General features: G+C 37.4%; 1 protein-coding gene and 2 pseudogenes across 1 annotated transcript in view; all 3 read right to left on the bottom strand.

Moving 5' to 3' along the window:
* LOC136394206 (E3 ubiquitin-protein ligase TRIM34-like) overlaps positions 1 to 12,275 on the bottom strand; it is a 139,167-nt gene that overhangs the window by 39,474 nt on the left and 87,418 nt on the right. The gene's annotated exons all lie outside the window — the stretch shown is intronic.
* LOC136388013 (E3 ubiquitin-protein ligase TRIM34-like) lies at positions 2,500 to 4,226 on the bottom strand (annotated as a pseudogene).
* The window catches only part of LOC136388012 (tripartite motif-containing protein 5-like), a 32,461-nt pseudogene continuing 29,715 nt past the window's right edge, over positions 9,530 to 12,275 (bottom strand).

Raw genomic sequence — 12,275 nt, 5'->3', positions numbered from 1 at the left:
AATGTAATGAAAATCAAGTACCTAAAAGCTAGATTAGTCTACCTAGCGATCCTATCATTTAGAATTGAAGGAGACATAAAGAGCTTCCCAGATAAGGAAAAGCTGAAAGAGTTTATCATCACAAAACCAGTATTACAAGAAATGTTAAAGGGAATTTAGAGAAAAGGAAAAAAAGATAAAATTTTGATTAAGAGCATCATCACGAGGCCTAGCCAGTTGGCACAATGGGAGAGTGTCAACCCGGTGTGGGGAAATTGCGGGATTCATTTCCGGCCAGGGCACACAGGAGAAGTGCCCTTCTATTTCTCCACCCTTCCCCCTCTCCTTTCTCTTTATTTCTCTCTACCCTTTCCGCAGCCAAGGCTCCATGAGAGGAAAGTTGACCTGGCGCTGAGCATGGCTTCATGGACTCCGCATCAGATGCTAGAATGGCCTCAGTTAGAGTAGAGCAACTCCCCAAATGGGCCAAGCTTCATCCCCTGGTGGGCATGCCTGGTGGATCCCAGTAAGGTTCATGCAAGAGTCTGTCTGTCTGTCATGCACCTCCTCGCCCCCTCCTCATCTCACTTCCGGAGTGGGAAGGAGAATATCATCAAGAGTGTAGAACACATGATCAACATAATAAACCAGATCAACCCAAATGGTATATCTAGACCCCTTCACCCAATTAATGCTCAATGCAGTCTTTCTGAATTCATATAAAAATTATTGGCCATACAATATTTTAGGCTATGAAGCATGTATCAATACATTTAAAACACTAAAATAATAAAACACATGTTTCTGATCAGAAAATAAAAAAAATGCACAGCAAGAAAAAACATTTAAAAAGATGCTGTATTTGCATATAAATATCACAGTTTCAAATATCCAAAGAATTAACAAAAACAACAAATCAGAAAGAAAATTTGGAAATAAATTAAATTGAATAAAAATATAAAATAATTTAAAAATATGAAACATAGCTAAAACAATTCATTTATAACAATAAAATGATAACAGAAAAGACTGTGTCAAATGATTCATCTAAGGCCTGGCCAGTGGGCTCAGTGGTAGAGTGTCAGCCCAGAGTGTGGATGTCCCAGGTTCTATTCCTGGCCAGGTCACACAGAAGAAACACCCATCTACTTCTTCCCCCTTCCCCCTCTACTTTCTCTCTATCTCTCTCTTTCTCTCCTGCAGACAAGGATCCATTGGAGCAAAGTTAGCCCGGGCAATGAGGATGGCCTCCATTGCCTCCACCTTAGGTGCAATTGAGCAATACCAGAGATATGCAGAGCATCACCCCCTAGTGGGCATGCTGGGTAGATCCTGGTCTGACTCATGCAGGAGTCTGTCTCTCTGCCTCCCAGCTTCTCACTGTAGAAAAAATACAAAATAAAAATATAAAAAATAAAAAAGATTTATCTACATGCCACTTTAAGAAACTAGAAAAATAACAACAAATTTAAAACAATATACACAATGAAACATACTGATATACACATGTGCAGATAGAATTACTCAAAAGAGACTATATAATTGATAGTGGAAGTCAATGATATGGGAAGACTAAAAACAGATAAATCAATAAAACAATAAAATTTATTTCTAAAAAACATCAATAAAGGTAATAAACATAACTAAATTAACCAAACACACACGCGCACACACACACACACATAACTTAAATAAGAAAGAAAATGATGGACACTGCTGTGAATGCTGTGGAAATGAAAGATTCTAAAGGATTAAAAAGACTAAATTTCTGTACAAACCTGACAATTTAGAGTGAAAAAGTTTCTAAAAGGATGTCCTTTATCAAAAACTGACTCACACAATGTACAAAAAAAACCCCAAAAACCAAAAACTAAGTAAACTTAATACAAGCAAAAAAATATTTTAAAGCCTTTCAAAAAGAAAGACCCAGAATAAGGTGGTTTCACTGGTGAATCCATTAAATAATTAAAAAATAATATCAATCTTTCACAATTATTTATTCAGAAAAAATAACAGAAAGAAAAAAATTCTGAACTCATTCCTTAAGGAAAAAAATAACTCAAATTTTTTGTTCATAAAGAGGTGTATAAAATGTATAGTCTAAAGCACAGATACAAGAGCCTATACATATAATTGGACAATGGATCATCACTTCACAAATTTTAGACTGAAATAGGTACTTTAATTAAAACAATAAATTTCCTTGTAATTTAAGTATTCAATTATTTCAATAACCAATAAAAGAAATGCAAAGAAGGATTTCCACAAGAACAAAAACTTCAGAGTCACCACCAGAAACAGCACAGCCACACAGCAGAAATGAAAACTTAGTTTTCGTTTTCCTCAAGTTCAGATGCTGGGGCTTCTTCCCAAGTACTACCTGCAGGATCTCAAGTGTTCACCCTTGCAAATGATGCTACAGATCTGAGATGAGATCTCTCATCAACTGGCTCTACTGGACCAGCTCTTGCTCATCTTTTTCCAGGTAACAGAGACTATCTTCCTCCTTCTTTCCAGCTATTACAGCACTTTCTGCTCCTCACTGTCCAGGATAACTAACTCTCTGCTTTTTAAGACAGTCCTGACAAATTGTCTTTGCTTTTGTACTTGATTCTTCAAGAATGAGAAAGAGTTTGAGAAACTCAGGCTGGAAGAAATTGGGAAAAACAAGTATTTGATTTGGAAGTTTTCCCAGTGAAGGAAGATACAACAGAAGAGCAGTTCTTGGGGAGCTGACTTTTCCTATTATTTTTTCTTCATCACATTCCAGAATAATGACCTCAAGTTTGCATTATTGCAGCCAACCATGAACCAAAAAGGGACACTTAGATATGGCTCAGCTCTCACACAGATGCCCAGGACAGTCGCATTTCACTTCATTACACCTGATGCCCCTCTTATATGCACGCTCTTTCTAACATTGAAAGCCAGGGACATATCCATGAGCCATTGGCAATAGGCTTCCCTTGAAAGAGTTAAAGGCTCAGAATAATGAGAGAAATGAACACAGAATTCACTAGCCATCCTGACCAGAGTCTCTTGATGAGAATATCTAAACTAGAAATATCTGTGTTAATTTGTGACATGTTAAATTTCAACCTTATCCCTATGAGGGAGAGAATAAAGAATGATTAATCAGTTATTTGGTACATAAGGACTGTCAAGGAACAAGGTTGAAAAGAGTTTCATATGACTAAAACCCATGGTCCTGCCCAGACTAGTTCAGAAAGAGTCCTCTCCTGCCTTCCAGAAAGTTCTCTTCTCTCTGATTTCAGATCTTAATGTCTCAGCTTTCTGTTGGTCTGCCCTCAGCCTCTCCAGAGCTGCCTAAAGCTTCTCCTGTGACAGAGAAATCACACCAGGAACTATGCAACTCTGTGTCTTGAAGGAAATCTGATGTGGTTAATGTTTTCTTTAAAATTCTGAATATAGTGGTGATCACTCCATGTCAACAGAAGACTGATTCTTTGTGTCTTAGAAGAAGAATCATGATCCTATAGTAAGGAAATAACTTAGGTCTCGATCCATCCAGCTGCCCAGTTACCCCTCCTGTCCAAAAGGGAAATGACCACTTACTTGGGCACCAAACCTACACCTATTAGCACAAGGCATAAAAATATCTACTCCTGCTTTAGAGTCTTCTCCTCATTTCATAATTGTATGAAATGCACAGAAATGTCATTCAGGCCTTGAAGGTGAGCATGGGAAGAAAAGTGATCACAGGCCTCAGGGATATAGTGGCAACATACTTGACGTCCAATGCAAAGTGGAGATTTCTCATCAAGTACCATTTTCTGCTCTGTCTTTCCCCCATCCTTGTCTGTTACCTTGTATTCCTGGACCACCTCCTCCCTGAGGAATGTATGGTGACCATGGTGCTCTTGAGAGCACTCACAAAGCCAGCAAATTTACTTCCCATCCTCCATACAAAAGAGCAGAAATTTCTCTCCAAGGTACACAGAGATCTCTCTTTTACTTCTTCCCTGGGCTCAACTTGATCTCCATAAACTCCTCTACTATCTTGGACACATGCTGATTAGGTCATATGTTTTCAAATTGGTAAGTAACTCAGCACACAGGGCAGCTGCTCTCTCCTTCTTAGCCAACTGTGAACTCCTTGTTGTTTGCAGTGATGCAGGTTGTCAGAAGCTGTGCCCACAGCCCAGGCTCAGGGTTTTCATCAGGAGCTCCAGGCAGATGGGGAGGGTCACCTCATCCATTATATTCCTCAGGATTACTGAATCCATCGCAGTGGCTACCCCACTTTTATCTGTCCTGATTTGAGGTTCCTCGTGCTTACAAATTCCTGCTTGATTGGAAAGGTAAAAGGGAGGCTGCACAGAAAGAGAGGCATAAAATGATATTAACTATGTAGAAATCAGGAAAAAGGCAGAACCAATTTGAAGGACAAGAAAAGAAACAGTAGACAAACAAGTAAAGTAGTTCAATGGCTGGTAGAGAAACTTTTCATAACAATTTTAAATACTTTTTATTCATGTGACATGAGAAATTTAATTTTTCTCTGGGTAACAGTTGTTACAGTCCTTCACTTTTACTGAGCAGAAAGATGAGCTGAGGCCTTTCTACCAAGACTCTGTGTGGCCAACCATGGTACCAGCTTCTGCATTCCCATGCCAAAAACATATCCTCAGTTCAGAAAGCACCAAGCCACTTAGCGTCTGGGTTGTTAAACCTGCACTTCTCTCAGTATGCAATGCTGCCCTACAGATAACTCTCTCCTTCAGATAATTCTCTCCTTCAAATAACTCTCTCCTTTCATGTTCGTTTATCAGAAAGACCTGCTCTGACTTACATATTTACATTGTAAGCATTGCCATCATTTCCAGTATATCTGAAATTATTTCTCTAATTATCATAACATAATATGTGACAATGTGTTTGTATACATGTCAAGAGCAAACCATCTTTCAGAATGTACATAAAAATAGTGACTTACAAAAGTCATTTATTTTCAATACACAGGGTAAAAATTAACCCAATGCATACAGGGACAACCTACAATGTTCTGTTACTACCCTATAGAGTTAATGAAAGACAATTAAAGTAACTTAAAGGGGTATGCGTTCCTGTGTTGACAAATAATGAAATTTCACATTGGTCTGTAATAATGCAAAACACATTGATAGGAACCTACATGTGTGTATGTATGTGGGTGGTGAGAGGAGAGATAGTAGGAATACATCACAGGATCACACAAGTCACATACATTAAAAAAAATAGGAACATGATTGAAAAAGTATCAAAATTTTACACATGATTGTTCAATAAAATTTTAATTACTATATATTACACACTAACTAAACTAATATATATAAACATAATGATGATTCTAAAGAGAGAGTTTAAACCATTCTGACCCTGGCACTTACTTGAAAAGCAAATTAAATAATCAGCCATATACATGTTATTAACAAGAAGATGTGAAAAACTACTAGAGAGGCATGCATGTTTTGGGGAATTTAGATAATGGGGTCAGAAAAGTAATCAGTTGTTTGTAGCTCTAGGCTTACAAAATCTATGATGTTTCATACACATATACTGGGTTAGGATTCTTCAAAAGCAGAGATGACATTGATAATAGACTTCAAGTACCAATGTAAATGTCATCACTGAGAGCTCACTTGCGGCAGCCAATGTTGGAATGCCGAATCCTGTGTCTACTGTCCTATACACCCAGATAAAACAAGTGACTTGGAAACTTATTTCTTTTTGAGTCAAAAAAATGTTAACGACCAGTCAAACTGGAAATGATGGAGGTGTTCAGTCACAGATGGTGGCACATAGTGGTAACACAGTGATGCTCACTCTCCCACCTGGACTCAGTATGGCCCTTTGGCCAAAGCCTCAGCTCAGGAGCTCTCCTAGATTCTCCAGGTAAATGAGGCTATGAAGCTATAAACAAAGAAGGAAGGAAGAGCAGATATTAGTCTAGAAGTTTGCCAAAGTTTAATTGTAAAAGAAGAATTTCCTGTATGAGATAAGCAATGTTTTGTGATCAGGAAGAACACTTAGTGTCTGTGAGAATTAATTTTATATGTGAAATTGTCTAAGCCACAGAATGTAGATAGCCAAATACTTGTCTCTATGTTGCTATAAAAGTATATTTTAGATGAGATTAGTACTTAAACTAGTACACTGAATTAAATAGATTAAATAGATTGCCCTCCAATATGGGGGTGGATCTCATTCAACCAATTGATTGCTTTAAGAGAAAAAAGACATAGGAACCCCAAAAAGGAAATTCTGCCTCCAGACATAGGCTTTAACAAGTTCTTCCTTGGATCTCCAGTCTCCCAACCTGCCCCAGTTTTGAACTTGTCACCTTTTACAATTCTGTAAGTTAAATCCTTAAGATCTGTCATCTATCTATCTAATCTATTATCTATCTATCTATCTAATCTATCATCTATCTATCCATCCATTCACCTATCTATTATACATGCACACACTCTTATAAATTCTATTTCTGCCACAAGGTCTTGTACAATGTTAGTGACTAAACAACACTAAGAAAAACAATAGTCCTACAGGTCACCCCAAGGAGACAATGAGTTAGCAGTACTGGGAGGGTACATCACACAGCAGAGGGAAGTCCATGCTGTGGGTGTTGAGATGTAGATGTATGTTTGGGAAGCAGACAGAGATTAGCAGTCCAGATAAAGACTACACAGAATCATTAAGCAAAATGAAAGGTCACAGAGATCCCGTATTAATGCCTGTAAGGTATTTCCCTGCCAAGGAAGAAAAAAGTGCGTATTCACCAAGTGTGGAGTAGCAAAAGCTTTATTCGGAACACATCCTGGGTGAAGTTCTCTGGTCCACCAGACGGGCCAGGGAAGTCATGCAGCCTCATCCGGTGGAGGGAGGGGGAATAATTTATAGCGTAGGTATGCTGGTGGCGGGTTGATATGACGTGGTGAAATTTTATTGGCAGACACACAGTTTTTCTTTTTCAAAGTGCTCCTGGGAAGTTTCTCTTGGCAAGATTGGGTGTGGGCAGTTCCAGCCGAAGATCCCAGATCTGGTTCCTTATGTGACCTTCCCGCATGGGCAAACAACCTCAATTGGCCATATATTTATTCTAATAAAGATCTCAGGTCCCCAAATAAAGAAACTTATGATCACCATTGGGTGATGGCCTTAAATACCTACATATTGTCTTTGGTTGGTCCAACACTTTGAAATATCCTAATATCTTGAGTTCAACCAAACTTCCCCCTGTGTTTCACTGAGAGCTCAACACAGTCATGGGGCCCCAGAAATACAAGAAGGCATGATTCCCTCAGAGGTCATGTGGAGTAGAAATCCCTGGAATGGATTTACAGAGAGCAAATTTACACCTCGTACACATCAGACTTTTTTACCCAGGAAACTATCTCTGTCAATTTAATGAGAAGAGAAAACATAACTCATAACAACTTAAGAGTTTCATATTCTTTTCAGGAGAGGGTTCCATTTAAGGGGCCCACAGCCTCTGCTAATAAGTAGATGTCCCTCAATACAAAGAGTATTTTGTTGCATGTAAAAGTTCAGTTCTTTCCTTGTAATTACATACTTCATCCTTAGTTGGGTGTTTCAGTAAATGAAAGACATGAATGTCCTTGGAGAGTCATTTTTCACTCATTTAATAGTGCAGATTTTTCCTAGTGAGTCAGAGATTCAGTCACAGTAGCAACATGGTGACAGAAAGGCAGAGGTAATAGAAACAATTTAGAGATGAATTTCCCTGTGTCTACAGATGCCTGCTAAGATATAAATGTGTGCATCCACACAGAGATACTGGAAATTACCACCTTAGAATTATTTCTCTCAGTTTTCCAAAGTAAGGAATGTGGGAATTTCTGGGGACAATCAAGAATGAGAGAAGACAATATTTGACCAAACTGTAATTTTTTTCTTTATAACACTAAAAGTGATTGGGAAAGAATGGGAAAATGCAAAAACATATGGGAGTCACACCAGAAATGGACTTAATGGCGTGCATACTGGGCACGCACCCTGGGCTCCAACTTCTAAAATGCCCCATAGAACCCCAACTTTACACTTTCTAATGACATCAAGTTTAAGGGGCCAATATTTTCTTTTGCGCCCGAGGCCTCATCCGATCTTAATCTGCCTCTGGGTCCCACCAAGTCCTGAATGAACATCCATTGCAGATAATACGCCCCTCCTATCTCATTGGAAGGAGAAGAATGAAATTTTTTTTATCTTCTTCAGAACTTTCACTAACTGTAAATACAAGGCTGACCTGGTCAAGAAAATGCTTACCTACACTGTTGTTAAGAAATTCCACAATTATACTTCTGAGTCCTATTGTATCACTGTTAATAAGTTTTCAAAACTGAACAAACAAACCTAATATTTAAATTCACTTTCCATTAAATAGAATTACTCCAAAAAAATGGAGGGGGGGAAGACTATGCAGCTAGAAATACTTATTTTATAATTAGCTAAAGTTTAAAGAAAGTTGTGATTCTTTTCAACAAGTTATTTTATTTCTTAAGACAAAGCAAGGGTTATATTTTTGAAACTAAAGAATTATGCATTCTTAAAATTATTTTTTTGGTTACACTGAGAGGCAAAATAAAAATTGATAGACAGTAAATTTGATAATGTTTGTATGCTAGAAATTACAGAAGTTACTGCAAATATTGTTCAATTTTCATAATACTACATTAGGCAAATTTTATTATTTTTTCTTTTACAAATGAGAAATAGAATCCCATAAAATTTAGATTATTTGATTAACATCAATATGTAACCAACCAGAATTATGATAAATTTTCCCCTGTCACAAACACACACACAGGCTTTTCTATCACTGGCAGGGTGGTCTTGACAGCAGCACAGAGGTATCTGGGATCTGAATCATGAGACTCCAGTAAATCCACCCTAGAGTCCCTAAAGGCACAAACCTATTTCATGAGACACATGCACAACTTATATTTTTCAGTGATTAGTGGAGAAAAAGTTTCTTAAACTGAGACATGTGTTTTATACTTAATGACACTTTTCTTCTCACAGTGCATCACAACTGTGCTATGCTTTTTCATATCTGGACTATTTTAGGTAAATTGTATTCAAGTGTATTATTCAAGGTTACACTGCATGTATAGGGAGAGACTGCACTTGAATTCAGACACTCTGGACACAAAACTCTCATTCTTAGTACATATTTAGTACATATTATTGATGATATTTTCCCATTCACTCCTTGAGGCATAACCAACATCGTAGGGAAACTGACACATCCATGAGGATTCATTCCATAGTAAACGACTCCTATAGCAAGTCTTGAATAGTATACAAAAGTTGATAAAAAGCTTTCCTTATTCTTCTCAGTGGCAGAGGAAATGAGATTATAAAATAATGGCAGAGATGTCACTTGCATACAGGTGTTTCTTATGAAGCATTAGTCATCATCCTTTATATTATATATAATGATGAATTAAGATGATCTACTAATACACACAAGGTGTCTAGAAAAATATGACACAAGACAAATTTTATGCTATATTGATGAATGAAGGAAGCTGAAATGGAGAAAAAGGGACACAGCAAGGAAAGGTTGGTGAGAATGCTGTAGGTGAGCTCAGTGCTTTATGTGCACCTAAGACTGGAGGCTCTTAAAAGAACGTGGATCTTGCTAACACAGTGTCATAGGACCAGGACATGTCATAAGATGGAAAAATGGATACACTGTCTGAGAAAATGAACATGAGGAGAATTTATAGATGAGACATCACTGCTTTGTGACATTCAAAAATGATACAGTGTCCGCCTCACAGTCTATGAAAACGCCAACATGATGGGGGCAAACAAGCAAGGAAAGCGTTCTTTTCCAGGAACAACTGCTGGATTCATTTTCAAAAGCACTATATTCACATTGATTCTCTAACCCTATAATCCAAATCCCATATTTAGGTTGATATCTAGAGTTAAATCTGAGAATGACTGCAACTTGGTATAACAACATTCCCTTCACAATATACTCCCAAGACCAAGGCATTTTTCTGTGACGCATCTACCTCCCAATAATGTTTTTCTGATGTGATGATCGGTGAAACAGTATCATTATAATCATTTCTCTGATTACTATAATTTTTTTCCAAGTTGACACCTCTCACTTCTCTCTGATCCTGAGAAATTGTAACATTTTGATGATTTATTTGATGACACAGAGACACATGAACTGTAGAAAAAATTACAAGGTTGGTTAAGAAATTGGAGGTACCTTCATCTGTGACATTTTAAGAAAAATCTTGAGAATAACGCAAATGAAAATATGGAAGAACTTAGTTTGATTCTTGGGGAGATGTAGAACACTACAGAAATATAAGATGTATGTGTTTGTGTTTGGAAAGAAAACCTGGGGCTTAAGACAGAAGATTTAGTAGAAAATGTAAAATTGAAAGAAGATTAAGACAGAGTGGTATCATGATATTGTGATATCTGCTTACCCCAGTAGCTGTGCACATCAGTCAGCACTGAAATGATAAAAATTCATAATATTAAATATAAGCAGAGGATTCAGCATTAAAATCTATTTACGTTCCAGATCAGGGGAAACAGTGGGGTCCATGTCAGATAGTGCATGAAGGAATGAGAAAACAAGACAGTGGGCTACCCCCCATTAAATACGACCATATCCTCCACACATAATGTCCATCTTCCTTTGTCTCCTCTGTCCACACTTAGAGACTGAACCCTCCTCCCTCTTTATCCCACCAGCACAGGAATCCTGCAGCCACCCTCTTGCCCTGTCATCCCTCACCATTCAACTCTTCCAGCACCACTCCCAGGTCAGGAACTTGGAACACTATTCTTTCTTTCTTTTTAAAACGTTTTGGCTTCTTCAGAATGAAGGTATTACTCCTAAAAAAGAGAAAAATTGACCTCCACACCTCTGACTTTTTATCCCTCCTAAACCACTGACTTCAATCTATTGACCCCATTGAAGCACTTAAGCTAACTTCCATGGAGAGCCTGAGAAAGCAGAGACTATTGATTGTGAAGCCAGAATAAGCATGCTCATGTCCCACTGTATAGTGTAAATATTTTGTGACCTTAGGAAGGCTTAAACTCTCAGAAGCACCAATTATAACTTCTAAAATAATAACTAACCTTTACATTTACCTCTTGAAATAATATAAAATAATAAGATATCATTTTTAATTAATCAATTAATTAATATTATTGACAGTGACAGAGAGAGTCAGAGAGAGAGACAGATAGGGAAGACAGGAAGGGAGAGAGATGAGAAGCATTAACTCTTTATTGTGGGAACATAGTTGTTCATTGATTGCTTTCTCATATGTGCCTTGACTGGGGGGCTCAAGCAGACCGAATAACCCCATGCTCGAGCCAGCGACCTTGGGCTCAAGCTGGTGAGCCTTGCTCAAACCAGATGAGCTCTCCCTCAAGCTGGCAATCTTGGGGTCTCAAAACTAGGTCCTCTACATCCCAGTCCTACGTTCTATCCACTGCGCCGCCTCCTTGTCAGGCTATATCATTTTTTTTTTAAAGGGAAATTTTGATTTCATACATTAATGTGAGAAAAAGTTGTTGCATAAATGAAGATGGATAATACATAAAAGTGAGGTTGCAGAACCTGGTTCCTGGTTATCTGATATATTTCAAGTGTGGAAATTCTGTCTGGAGAGGACCAAGACCTTTATATTCTACTCCCCACTAGCAAGGCCCTCACAATAACATCTGAGATTTCAGGTTCTCAGGGAAAAACTGGACACTTGGAAAAGAAGATACTGTGAACACCATACTAATAATAGTGGTCTGAGTTTCAAGTTGAAAGAGCTTGATGCAGTCAAGTCGGTGTACAGATGTAGAAACAAGGATGCTGCCCTTTCATTCTGGCTTCAAAAGTATATAATCAAAGTGTATCAGTTTATACAAGGACCAAAATATTATTTGCAATTGAAGAGTGCAATTAGAAAATAAAGAGAACTGTATAGAAGGACCTAGTCTCTTCTTATTCATTTAATTTAAATTACAAATTGATATTTGTAATTTATAAATTACAGATAAAAATATAAATATATAAATATATATAATTATTGATATATAAATTAAAGATTATATAAAATTTTAACATAATTTAAATATAAAAATGTTGTCTTTAATTTTGGATACTTGGTAGATAAAGAAGACACAATTACCCATAATACATCAAGGAGCTATGATACAGGGGGACCTGAGTTAGATATAGTCATGCTGGATAAATAAAATTTATGAAAATACAGGAATCTGATGATGCA

Source organism: Saccopteryx leptura, chromosome 1 (assembly GCF_036850995.1).
Source record: "Saccopteryx leptura isolate mSacLep1 chromosome 1, mSacLep1_pri_phased_curated, whole genome shotgun sequence".
Lineage (NCBI taxonomy): Eukaryota > Metazoa > Chordata > Mammalia > Chiroptera > Emballonuridae > Saccopteryx > Saccopteryx leptura.
Note: the sequence above shows the minus strand (reverse complement) of the source record. Positions and strands in the feature narration are given on the sequence as shown.